At 39.7% G+C, this 12,112-nt stretch overlaps 1 protein-coding gene across 1 annotated transcript in view; it reads left to right on the forward strand.

Annotated features, from left to right (window-relative positions):
* The window catches only part of PCDH15 (protocadherin related 15), a 1,310,198-nt gene that overhangs the window by 1,208,026 nt on the left and 90,060 nt on the right, over positions 1-12,112 (forward strand). The gene's annotated exons all lie outside the window — the stretch shown is intronic.

A 12,112-nucleotide genomic window follows, 5' to 3' on the forward strand; every position in this document is an offset into this window, starting at 1 on the left:
TTAGCTTTGGATATTTTTATGTAAAGATTTGTAGCCATTATTTTTTTGAATATGTCAATATATGGCCATTTCCATGAATATGTCAATATATGGCCATGCCTTCATAGCAGTTTCTGCCTAAAAGTCTTCTGAAGTAGTTCTTCTGCAGCACATGTTAATGCTTTGGTAATGAAATAAGTCAGCCTCTGTTTCAGTTCAGGAAAGCAGTTTCACATCTGTTTGCTGTATGTCATACATTTGGCTGTGGTTAAAACAAATTGTATAGGGTAAGTAATTTTTTTAATATATTCTATTTAGGAGAAAAATAACATTTACTTAATAAATTAGCTTTAAACAAAGAATGTTAAAACTGGAAGTGTCTAGTTCCTATAAAATACTGTATGGCCATAATCTTTAGTGTTCTACAAGACTCTGTTTACCCAGGCCTGTTAAAGTTAGCTTTTCTCCCCCTCTTTTCCTTCTGCATTTTGTATCACTTTAAACTGTTGTGGAAAAGCCTGAAAGTTGCTGATTCTAGTTTATTCACAAAAGGTCACAGAAGGTTGGCCTGCCAGGAATTTTCCCTTATCTTAACCTAGTGATTTGTTTGGAACACCAGAAATCTAATAGAGAATGACAGAAGCTTATTAAAGCTGTCCGTTATTTACCTCAGGGTAGTCCTTCATCAAGTTAGCTCGGAGATATTAAAAAAAATACTGGAAGGCAGGTAAGAACTGAATATTAGGAAGGATCTCTTGGTCTTCAGATTTGCCTTCCTTGCCTATTGGTGCATAATATTATTGCTTGTTTTATTTATTTTTTCCCTTTTGATTTCATTCAGATCATCATCCACCCGGAGGCTGTTTCAGTGGCACACAGCAACCTTAAATCTTTTCTAAGAGCATAGCTGGGAGTTTTCCTAAGTGGTGTAGGGCAATCCCTTCAGTGCATCAAGCTGATATAACCTGCTCCATGCCACTCTTTCCTACCTTCCCTCCATCACAGGGGATGTGCTGTGGGCCATAGTGGGTGTGGCCAAATTGTGCTTCCCTCCAGTGATATCCAGTTACTATAACAGCTTTTAGGAGGCCATTGCAGGCTGCAATAAGTTAGCCCTGAGAACAAACTTGCACCCAGTTGTCCCCAAAACTGAGGTAGCACAAAAATGACTTCTAGCCACTTTTGTCCTCCCCCACCTTCCCCACCCCCAGATGTGATGTTCTGGCACAGCTGAGGATGCAGATAATTAGGCATTTTTAAATGTTTGGTGGTACAGAGACTGGTTTAGAACATGTGGGAAATGTCTAAGAATAGGATCAGATACAGTGATTGCAATGGAATGATAAACTACAGTATACTATTCAGCCATTAGTTGGTGAAGTATTTAACATTTCTTATTTAAGCTAGCCTCAGCCATGCGGGGAGAACATTAAAGGGTCTTATACTGAACACATCTGGTGTGTCTCTTGCTCAGAAGGAAACCCTGTAGCCTGCCCATATCTGGTACAGGAGCATGACAGTGATTGCTATTAAATCAGTGCTTGCATGTGCAAAATATATAGTTAGATATAATTGGATGCCTGTATATCTGATTCATCTGATAAGTTCACTTTGGACTTATAAATTAAAGGTTTGGCATACTCAAAAATGTAGACATGGAAAATTGTGTTAAATACTTGAACTTTAGAAAAGCTTATGATACCATTCTGCACAAGAGATGAGTAAGTTATTTGAGGAGATAAAGCAGTCTGAGCTATCAAAGCCATAAAGATTTAAGAGTATTTGTGAGTGGAAGCATATGAAACTTAAGGAATTACTATAAACTTGTATTATGAATTAGGTCAGTCAAAATTTTCTGCACAGTGGAGTCGTTCTCCTGTCTCTTCAAAGAGGCTCCTGGTTTTCTATCATTGAATTCCAGGCACAAACACCAACAATCCTCAATGAGGTGGGTCAGAAATATGTGAAATAGGGACAAACTTCCAAGGGAGGGTTGAGTTGAGGTATTTGCCTTCACCCATGGCAAGGTACATGAGATAATATTTTTTATGGGACCAACTTCTGTTGGTGAAACAGGGAAGCTTTCGAGCTACCTTAGTTCTGTGTAGCTCAAAAGCTTGTCTCTTTCACCAGCAGAAGTTGGTCCCATAAAAAAATATTATCTCAACCACCTTGTCTGTGTAATATTCTGGGACCAGAAAGGTTACAACAACACTTCACCCATGACAATCAGTTGATATTATCTGAAGGAAAGTAGTGGATATCCAAGCAAAGCAAGAAATGTGTACACTTTAATGACTGTATCCTTCTCCCATCAAAGTCAGTGGCAAAGCTCCTTTTGACTTCAATAAGAGCAGGCCCATAGTGAAATGGAAACTCAACACTACTTTACAAGGTATAAGAGACTGAAAGTTGTTAGTTGAAAATAAAAAAATACAACCCATTACATTAAGGTTTCTTTATTTAAAATGAAACAGAAAAATAAACATGCATGTTTGGTGTAGTAAAGCAAACCCACGAATTGGATCAGTGTGACTTATTGTTGGATTTAACCTAACCCTAAGTGCCAACTTTCTGTCAACCACTACTAATTAACTCATTTCACTGTGTCTTCACTTGTATCTATTTAGACAAAAAGGAATCCTTTTTTTTTTGTTAAATACAATACAAAAATAAGGCATTACTAAGTACTAATTAAATGAATTAGATAATGTCAAGTCTAATCTCAGTAGGTATTACATGCAGAATCATTGTGAGTAGAATTTAATGAATATTTCTTCCAATTTCAATTTTTAAGAACCTTAGAAAAGTACCCATATAGCTTGTGTTGTAGAGATTATTTAAATTTCAGTTCCACCGAGAAACTACTTTAAGATTTTTAACACATTTTCTTGCATTATTAGTTTCTTAATTATCGTGAAATTTCTTAAATTTGCATGCCTGTGAAAAGAAACTGATAAATATTAAAGTATGCTTTTTCTCAAAATATTCCCATTCTTTCCCCTGCTGCTAACAGCTTTCAGGGATCTTCAAATATGTTTTTTATATATCAGAGAAATTTTTATAAATAAGATATAAAGATCTTCAGTTCTGAAATGAAAGTTACAGAGCACAACAGCCCACAGCCCAAGAGTGTCTAATTCTGAAATGAGAATAATCTTATCTGTCAGTCCAGTTCAGGGGTTGCCATTACAAATCAGTATTTACAGCAGCTACACACATAGTGAGATTCACTATTGCCACTGTTGTCCTCCCCCTTCCACTCCATCCCACCACCTTAGAGTATAAGATAGCAATGGTAGAGATGGCCCAGAACTCGAGGTTTCTGGTTCTTGAGAAATTTCAGTATTTTGATATTTGGTTTCATTTTGAAATGGAATGAAACCAAATATTTTGTAATTTCTTATGAACCAGAAATTCAAGACACTTTTCATTTCACTGACACATGGTGTTTCAAAAATGTTACATATTCCCCAGGACCAGCAGCAGCTGACTAAAATTGACATTCTTGTAACCAGTAGTGGTAAAACTGACAAGAATGTCAATTTTACTCAGCTGCTTCTGGCTCTCTGAGGATCTGCAACTCTGGAGCAGCCTAGCCCTGGGAGCCCCCAGGGTTTCCAGGCTCACAGGTCCATGGCAGGGAGACTGGAAATCCTGAGAGCCCAGCCCTCACTTGAATCAAGGTTCTCAGGGTTTCCAGACTCCTTTGTGCGGACCCAGCAGCACAGAACCTGAAAACCCTATTTAAAACCACATATCTCAGGACTTTCTGGACTAACAGGCTCCTGGATTATTGCATGGAGCCTGGAAACTCTGGCAACCTTGGCATGGTGGGGCTGGCCAGAGCCTGGAACCCTCTGGGTCCCCAGCCCTAGAATAGTATGTAAGGTGGGGCTCCTCCAGAGACGTGGACCTGGAAGACCAATCTATCCAGCATAAGCTTTCATGGGCTAGAAACCACTTCATCAAATGCATGGAGTGGAAAATACAGGAGCAGTATAAATACATGAAAAGATGGGAGTTGCCTTACCAAGTGTGAGGTCAGTCTAATGAGACAATTCAATTAACAGTAGGATACCAAGGGAGGAAAAATAACTTTTGTAGTGGTAATGAGAGTGGCCCCTTTCAAACAGTTGACAAGAAGGTGTGAGTAACACTAGGGGGAAATTAGTATGGGGGAAATTAGGTTTAGGTTTTGTAATGACCCAACCACTCCCAGTCTTTATTCAGGCCTAATGCGATGGTGTCCAGTTTGCAAATTAATTCCAGTTCTGCAGTTTCACATTGGAGTCTGTTTTTGAAGTTTTTTTGTTGAAGAATTGCCACTTTTAGGTCTGTTATTGAGTGACCAGGGAGATTGAAGTGTTCTCTGTCTGGTTTTTGAATGTTATAATTCCTGATGTCAGATTTGTGTCCATTTATTCTTTTGCGTAGAGACTGCCCGGTTTGACCAGTGTATATGGCAGAGGGGCATTGCTGGCACATGATGGCATATATCACATTGGTAGATGTGCAGGTGAACGAGCCCCTGATGGTGTGGCTGATGTGGTTAGGTCCTCTGATGGTGTCCCTTGAATAGATATGTGGACAGAGTTGTCACCGGGGTTTGTAGCAGAGTTTGGTTCCTGGGTTGGTGTTTTTGTTGTGTGGTGTGTAGTTGCTTCTGAGTATTTGCTTTAGGTTGGGGGGTTGTCTGTAAGCGAGGACTGGCCTATCTCCCAAAGTCTCTGAGAGTGAGGGATTGTCCTTCAGGATAGGTTGTAGATCCTTGATGATGCGCTGGAGAGGTTTTAGTAGGTGACGGCTAGTGGCATAGTGTTACTTTCTTTGTTGGGCCTATGACTTCCCCTTAGTAGGTGACTTCTGGGTACCCTTCTGGCTCTGTCAATCTGTTTGTTCACTTCAGCAGATGGGTACTGTAGTTTTAAGAACGCTTAATAGAGATCCTGTAGGTGTTTCTCTCTGTCTGAGGGATCGGCGCAAATGTGGTTGTATCTTAGAGCTTGGCTGTAGACAATGGATCATGTGATGTGGTCTGCATGAAAGATGGAGGCAGGTAGGTAAGTATAGCAGTCAGTAGGTTTCCGGTATAGGGCGGTGTTTATGTGACCATCGCTTGTTAGAACTGTAGTGTCAAGGAAGTGGATCTCTTGGGTGGACTGGTCCAGGCTGAGGTTGATGGTGGGGTGGAAATTGTTGAAATCCTGGTGAAATTCGTCAAGGGCCTCCTTCCCATGGGTTCAGATGAAAATGTCATCAATGTAGCGCAAGTAGAGTAGGGGCGTTAAGGAGAGCTGAGGAAGCGTTGTTCTAAGTCAGCCATAAAAATGTTGGCGTGCTATGGGGCCATGCGGGTACCCATAGCAGTCCCGCTGACTTGAAGGTATAAATTGTTCCCAAATCTGAAATAGTTGTGGGTGAGGACAAAGTCACAAAGTTCAGCCACCAGGTTTGCCGTGATAGTATCGGGGATGCTATTTCTGATGGCTTGTAGTCCGTCTTTGTGTGGAACGTTTGTGTAGAGAGCTTCTACGTCTAAAGAAGCACTGGAACAAATCTACACTGACACACCCCTAGAGCCCCGACCGGGGGTATTCTATCTGCTACCCAAAATCCATAAACCTGGGAATCCTGGACACCCCATCATCTCAGGCATTGGCACCCTGACAGCAGGATTGTCTGGCTATGTGGACTTTCTCCTCTGGCCCTAAGCTACCAGCCTTCCCAGTTATCTTCGAGACACCACTGACATCCTGAGGAAACCACAGTCCTTTGGTGATCTTCCAGAACTCTCATTGCAGATTTTGCACCGCTAAAATCTTCATCCAGTCCTGCTAGAAAATGCAAATTCCATCAAGGGTTTAGTGGAATTTAGAATCTGTATATACGATTGTGTCATCAATGTCTATACACTTGGTCAGACTTCTTTTAAAAAAGATTTATATCGTGTTTACACTCCCTTGATAGAGGGAGACATTTCAGATGTTCATTAAAAGTCTGTAGTGAAGTCTAAATGGGGTAGGAGTGGGGAAGCAAATGTTTGATCTGACTGGCCGCGGTAAAGCAACCCCTGGATTCTGAGAGGAGGAGGGGAAGATGGAGGTGGCTTAGCTGCTCAGGGAACTTCTCCCCCAGCCCTTCTCCAGAATGCACTGGAGGATGGGGGGAGGAAGGAGAAGGGAGGCAGAAGAGGAGCAGAGAATTCACTACCCCTCTCTACTGTCACTGGGTAGGCTGCGTATGTGCATTGCCCTTCCTGTATGTAAAACCATCTTGATGCAGTTGTGGCCCTGCCCTATAATGGAGTTATAGTTTCAGTTGCATTTCCAAGATGCTGTAGGCCTGACGATTGTCAGATTTTGGAGTCTGGAAGGAATTTTTCCTTCAGAGCAGGATTCACAAAGGGATCTGGTGTGTTTTTGCACCTTACTTGCAGCATGCCGGATGATAGTTTTAAGTAAATAAAGCATAAGTGCCATTTAAAAGTTGTAAGTGAGTTTGTAATTTAGTTGCAATTTGTTGCTGGCATCCAGTGCAGGTGAGAGCCTCAAAGAGACCATCTCCCAGAGGTAAATATGAGACCAGAGAGAACTGGTAGACCCTATTAGCTTGGAGTAAGGAGGGAGAGACTGAACTCTTCTCATGCTGAGGTACCTATCATGTGCATCCTCGTTTCCCCCTCGTGGGAGGAGGGTAAGAGGATTCAGAGGCGGCCTGAATTGTAGGGGGTTGACTGAAGAGGGTCAGTCCTGAATATTGGTTAGTTGGCCTGAAGAAAGGATGGCTGGAAAACAAGAATTTCATTTTGGGGAAAAATTGAGATTTCAACATTTGATCCCATTCTCATGCAGAACAAACCCAAGACCTTTTCCACCAAAAAATGAGAGAGTCAGACTACCCCAGAAATACCCAATAGCTGAGTGGTTAGTGAACTCACCTAGGATGTGGGAGACCCAAATTCTAGACCCTATTCTGCCTGATTTGGAATGCCCTAACCAGCTCTGTCTCTCTCTCTCAGTCCCTTCTGTTACAGCTGTTCCACGTTGAATAAATAGTTAAATATTCATTGAGAGAGAGAGAGACTGACCTAGCCTGGTGGTCAGAGTACTCACATGGGATGTGGAAGACCCAGGCTCAAGCTCCTGCTCCAATCAGGCAGAATATCCCTTCCTTGAGAAGATTTCTCAAGTCCAGACAGGAATTGCTGCTCAAAACCAAAGAGACCCACCACAGAATTACTTAATAGGCCAGTGCTTAGGGCCCATAGCCTAGCATGTGGAAGAGCCCAGTTCAAGACTGTAATCTGAATTGACTAGGGACTTGAACCTACATCTCCCACAACAGAGGTGAGTGCCATAGCCACTGGGCTGTTGGCTATTCTGGGGTGATCCCTTCCTCCTCCTCACTGAGAAATTTAATGAAAACCAATACAGTTCTTTTTGGTTTTGAGAAATCTGCATTTTCTGACCAAAAACAAAACAAAACAGAAAGTTCCCAACCAGCTCTAGCATGAAGATCCCTTACCACAGCACTGGACCCAAATAAATGACTGTTACTTTCTGGGGCTGGGAGGTGGGGAAGGACATAGCACTCCTAACCCTAAAAAAAAAATTCATAAAGATGCAGCCTTCCACTTTAAAATGCATCCCTGTGTCTGTGTGTCATTTTCCTGTGTGTCCTGATCATTAGCTTTAGGAAACACAGGAAATGCCAGACTAGATCAGACCAGCAGTCTATCTAGTCCAGTATCTTGCTTCCAAGAGTGACTTCTAGCAATTGCTTCAGAGGAAGAAGCCTTATAGCAGGTAGTTTGGAGACAGATTATACCATGAAGAAATTTCTTCCTATCCCCAATAGTTAGAAGTTGGCTTATGCCCTGAATTTGAAGGTGTGTGTGGTGATTGTTTTTGTTTTTAATATATTTATTATAATTTTGGGCTGTCTTGTTATTCATATACCTGTCTGATTCTTTTAAAAATCATGGCAAGTTATTGGCCACTATGATACCTTGTGGCAATGAGTTCCACAGTCTAATTGTGTTGTATACCATTTGTTGTTTTGTATATTTTTATCATGACATCTTTTGTTCGTCTCCTTTCTGAGGTATACTGCCCTTATTTTTTTTTCCAGTAGCACTTCATATGAGTGTTTTTCCATGTCCCAATGATTGTGATCAATCTCTATTTCTGCTGTGTTCTTAAGATGGGGAGATCAAAACTGAGCATAGTTTTCTAAATGAAGTCATACCATTGATTACTATGACATTTATTGTACTTTATTATACTGCCACTGTAAAGTCAATTGACAATGATTTTGGTTGCTGTAAAAGGGTTAGGAATTTTGGGGAAGCAGAAGTTCTATAAAGGAGAGAGAAAATAAAGGCAGAAAATGAAATTTGTATTGAAAACAGTGAAAGGGGTGAGTTCTCCCCCTGCTAAGTTTCAGGAAAAGAGTGCTTTTTCCAGCAGCATAATGAAAAGAATTGTACCATTGCTCTGATATATAGAACCAATAATAAGCTAACATGTGCCAGTTTCACTTTACACAGAACTGATGAAGAAAACTGATGTATGTTCACGTACGAATTAAGTTTGACTAAAGTTTACCAGGTTACATAGATTTCTCTCCCATGTTGCAGTGGGGAAATTTTTCAGCAAATACAGAAGCAGAATATGCGGGGTGATTGTTTTTTTTTTAAAAGTATGTATAATTCAGTTGTACTTCATAAACATGGCAGAAGGAAGATTTACAATTTATTACAAGACCATGCCTATGCATTACATTTTCACAAAACAAGTAGCAATTACTTCAGCTCTTGTTGAAATTGAAATATTCTATCACAAATGCATTTACTGAATTGTATATATAATTCATGAGAAGAATCATAGAATAACAGAGTTGGAAGGGACCTCTGGAGGCCATCTAGTCCAACCCCCTGCCCAGAGCAGGACCAATCCCAACTAAATCGCTCGGGGATCGCATAATTAGAAGAAGAAGGGGCTTTAAATGTTCACTATCCTTCTGTATGATCTTGTAATTTCTTTAGTGATACATGCTCAAAAATAGTGGGAAAATATATTCTATTACATGGTATGAGTGTTGAATCTGTAGCTGAAACACATTCTTAAAATAAAACTATTCATACCAGTTCATCTTGAACTAGACTGTGTAAGGATTGAAGGAGTGGGCATTGTTTGAGTCCAAGATTTCAAAGCTTCAGTAGGAAAAAAATTATCTACAAAAAACTTCCTCCTCAAAGTACTCATTAAAGTGTAGCATTCTATAAAGCTCCATATAACACAGGATACAAAGTATGTGGGTAATTTTGATAGTAACAAACCTTTCTTGTCTCAAAACCTCAAATTTTCACAGCAAAACCAATATCAATAATAGAAGACATATAGTGGAAAATTGGTTAAGTTGTACTTCCCCCCAACTTCTGAGTACCATTTTAACCTGAACTGCTTCATTCTGGGTTATGAAGTTATATATCCCAATACTTATTATGTAGCTAATGTCGAATATTTATGTCAAGACCGCTAGATGGAATTCATTCACACACACACACAAACGTTTTGTTGAGAGGTAGTGCTGAGAACTACATGAATATATATTTTTAATAAATGTATCAGGTAGGCATTTATTTATTAGTCAATGTGCAGTAACATTCCTATTAATGTTAATGGGAGTTATGTGTGTGCCCTGACAGACTCCTTAAATTGGAGAAAAGAAAGAACAGAACATTTAAAAGTGAAAACTACAGATTAAATAAAGCCATTCAAAACATAGCAATCTGCTGCATCAATTTGGAACCAGGCCAATTTATTCCTTCTGTGCTACAGGATAACATTAAATGTTTACATTTGGGAAATAGTACCAGAAAAACAATAATTACAGCTAAAATATGCTGCAAGCTTTTATGTGGATAAAATATATAGTTTAAATAGACAGTTTGAGAAGTGGCATAGTCTTTAATATCACAAATAGTCATATAGAGCTGAAAAAGTGTTTTAAAGTTCAGATGTACAGATTGTAATTAAGGCTTCTAAATTTCACATTTTGTATAATTTTATATCTTGTTAGACAAAGACATGATTAAGTATAAAAGTAAGGTTTCAGATATATTCTAGGTGTATCCCTGAGGTGTACATCACTAATGTTAGCATTAATGGCAGCAGAAAAAGAGTTCATTTTAGAGCACAATCGTAGCAAGTTTGAAAGATATAAAAAACACTTGTCATTTTATTGTAGCGGGGGAAATACTAACACTTTAAAGAGAAGTAAAGAGAGGAGTTACTTGACTTTTATTCAAGATACTTTTGTATGCTGAGAGAGATTCTGAATCATTGCTGAAGTATGATATTCCTTCTTAACATTATTCCCATAAGTTTCCTGGCAGTAAAACAGCAGGTTATTGACAGTGATAAATACTGAATAAAATCTGAGAACAACCAATTAAAAACAGGTTGTATTAAAAACATTTTGACACTGCAGTTTTTACTATGAGAAATGGAAGGTGTAGAAGTTTTATTTTTAATTAATTGAAGACCACCCATTGAGCATATTTACAAAAATACCTCTACAGAAATGGTAGCCTGGATACTTCATGGAAACATATTTTAGTCAAGAGCAATGATACTATCCATTTACTTTGAAATGGCTGCTGCTGAACTAGGTAAGCTATTCTCCAAACTCGAGGAAAATTACAATTTTGTTTCAGTGTCAGTCTAAAAATCTGTGCTATGTTAATAACATGTAAAAATATGAATTGTCTTTCATAAAAGAAAGCAGCTTTCCCAGCCTGCAAAAAGTTGCAAGTTCAGCACATATTCTTTAACATCTTGTTGCCCCTTGTTGACCCAAGTGGCCACAAAGCCCGTTGCCAACTGTGTCCACATATCTATTCAGGGGACACCATCATAGGGCCTAATCACATCAGCCACAATATCAGGGGCTCGTTCCCCTGCACGTCTACCAATGTGATATATGCCATCATGTGCCAGCAATGCCCCTCTGCCATGTACATTGGTCAAACTGGACAGTCTCTACGTAAAAGAGTAAATGGACCCAAATCAGACGTTCAAAACATTCAAACATTCAAAAACCAGTCGGAGAACACTTCAGTCTCTCTGGTCACTCGATTACAGACCTAAAAGTGGCAATACTTCAACAAAAAAACTTCAGAAACAGACTCCAACAAGAGACTGCTGAATTGGAATTAATTTGCAAACTGGATACAATTAACTTAGGCTTGAATAGAGACTGGGAGTGGACGGGTCATTACACAAAGTAAAACTATTTCCCCATGTTTATCCCCCCCCACCCCCCACTGTTCCTCAGACGTTCTTGTCAACTGCTGGAAATGGCCCACCTTGATTATCACTACAGAAAGCTCCCCCCCCCCGCCCCCCGCTCTCCTGCTGGTAATAGCTCACCTTAAGTGATCACTCTGGTTACAGTGTGTATGGTAACAACCATTGTTTCATGTTCTCTATGTATATAAATCTCCCCACTGTATTTTCCACTGAATGCATCCGATGAAGTGAGCTGTAGCTCACAAAAGCTTATGCTCAAATAAATTTGTTAGTCTCTAAGGTGCCACAAGTACTCCTTTTCTTTTTGCGAATACAGACTAACACGGCTGCTACTCTGAAACCTGTCATTATGCAAGGCACTGTATTTAGCCGTATGGAGTGAAAATCTATCAACTTCCTGAAAAAACTCATACAGATACAGACAGACATCATCTTCCTTTCCAAACGCAAACAGATGGACATCATACCAAAAGGTAAAAAATCCATTACAATCTACATACCACACAGACTATGCTGACAGCTTGTGCCACATGCTCTGAAAGAAACTGCAGAACCACCTGATCAACATCCTCTACAGCAAACAAAGAAAAATTAAGAATGAGCTCTCAAAACTGGATATTCTCATAAAAAAACAACCTTCCACACAAACTTCCTCGTGGCTGGACTTTACAAAAACTAGGCAAGCCATTTACAGCACACAATTTGCTTCTCTACAAAAGAAAAAGGACACTAAACTATCTAAACTACTACATGCCACAAGGGGCCACAACAGTGCTTCCCTTAACCCACCCAGCAATATTGTTAATCTATCCAAC

The sequence above is a fragment of the Natator depressus genome, chromosome 7, assembly GCF_965152275.1.
Source record: "Natator depressus isolate rNatDep1 chromosome 7, rNatDep2.hap1, whole genome shotgun sequence".
NCBI classification, from domain to species: Eukaryota; Metazoa; Chordata; order Testudines; family Cheloniidae; genus Natator; species Natator depressus.